The following is a 1,506-nucleotide window of genomic DNA, read 5'->3' as shown; positions in this document are numbered from 1 at the left end:
GGTGGGGGACTGGGGGGGCGAGTGTATTGGGGACTTTTTGGATAGCATTGGAAATGTAATTGAGGAAATTACCTAATTAAAAAAAAAAAGAACTTAAAAAAAAAAAAAGAAATGCAACACATTTGCACAATCGCAGTCTAATGAAAACACAGAGACAATTTAGATGAAAATGACTATGCTTTTTTTTGTTTGTTTGTTTTTTTGAGACAGAGTTTCTCTGTATAGCTCTGGCTGTCCTGGAACTCACTTTGTAGACCAGGCTGGCCTCGAACTCAGAAATCCGCCTGCCTCTGCTTACTGAGTGCTGGGATTAAAGGTGTGCACCACCACGCCTAGCATGACTATGCTTTTTAAAACCTAATCTGAGGAAAAAAAAACAGAGTTCTCTAAGGTAAAAGACTTTAACTCATCTCCAAAACATAACATAAAATATTGCATGCATCTGAATTTTAAATCTAAGATTGTAATGCTTTGTGGGGGACATTAAAAAATGTCAGGAACAGTCCAAAGGAGAAGCAGGAAATATTCCTGAGATGGGTCTGCCTTGGATTAAAATCTAGGGTGGATTTTTTTCTGGTAGTCAAGGACCAGAAGAAATTCATTTTCTGAAAGATTCCTGCAATTTATATGCTTTTCCTGTTATTATTAAATATATATAGCAATCACTAGGTATTAGCCCACCGTTTTGAGAACATCTCTTCAGAACAATGAAGATGTACTGTCTTGTTGTGATGTTATAATGACAAATAGATGATTTCCTAATCCTAAATGATGATCCTATAAGAATTCCTAAAATTATACTAGCAAGCTCTTTTATAGTGGGACTGCTATTAGGTTCTCTCTGATAATCAAAACTGCAATGAGAACTCTGACAGTCTTTAGTGTCATGAGTTCACTGCTTCTGAGATAGCAAGTAGGCATGTGCTACTCAGAGCACATTCCAAGAGGTTGTAAAACCATTAACCAAAGGTCATGAAAAAGGAAACAAAGGATTTACTATAGTTACAAGGACAGAAAGTAAAATATTGACTGGGTTTATTTATACAAAACTTCACAAATACCTTAGTCACAAGCGTTATGGTTTTTAACTCTCTTATGAACCTGCAGAGCTGATGACAGGTGATGAATGTTTAGCCAGATAATTACTCCTAATGGATATGCATGTAAACATTCTCTGCTGTAAATTTCTTATTCAATTTCTGATTTGCATTTATGGGCAAACGTGTGCTGAACTTTTTAACTATGTGATCATATATTCTGAAAGATGTAAGAGACAAGTGCTGAGGACAAAGAGAGGAAACAGAACTGAGATGAGGACACCTTTTTTTAGACAGAACACCTTTTAGAACTGAATTGAGGGGAATTTTTTTTTGACAGAACTCAAGAGAGAACTCTTTTTTTTAATTTTTAATATTTTATTACATATTTTCCTCAGTTACATTTCCAATGCTATCCCAAAAGTCCCCCATAGCGCCCCCCACTTCCCTACCCACCCATTCCCATTCT

This window comes from Mus caroli, chromosome 12, assembly GCF_900094665.2.
Source record: "Mus caroli chromosome 12, CAROLI_EIJ_v1.1, whole genome shotgun sequence".
Lineage (NCBI taxonomy): Eukaryota > Metazoa > Chordata > Mammalia > Rodentia > Muridae > Mus > Mus caroli.
Note: the sequence above shows the minus strand (reverse complement) of the source record.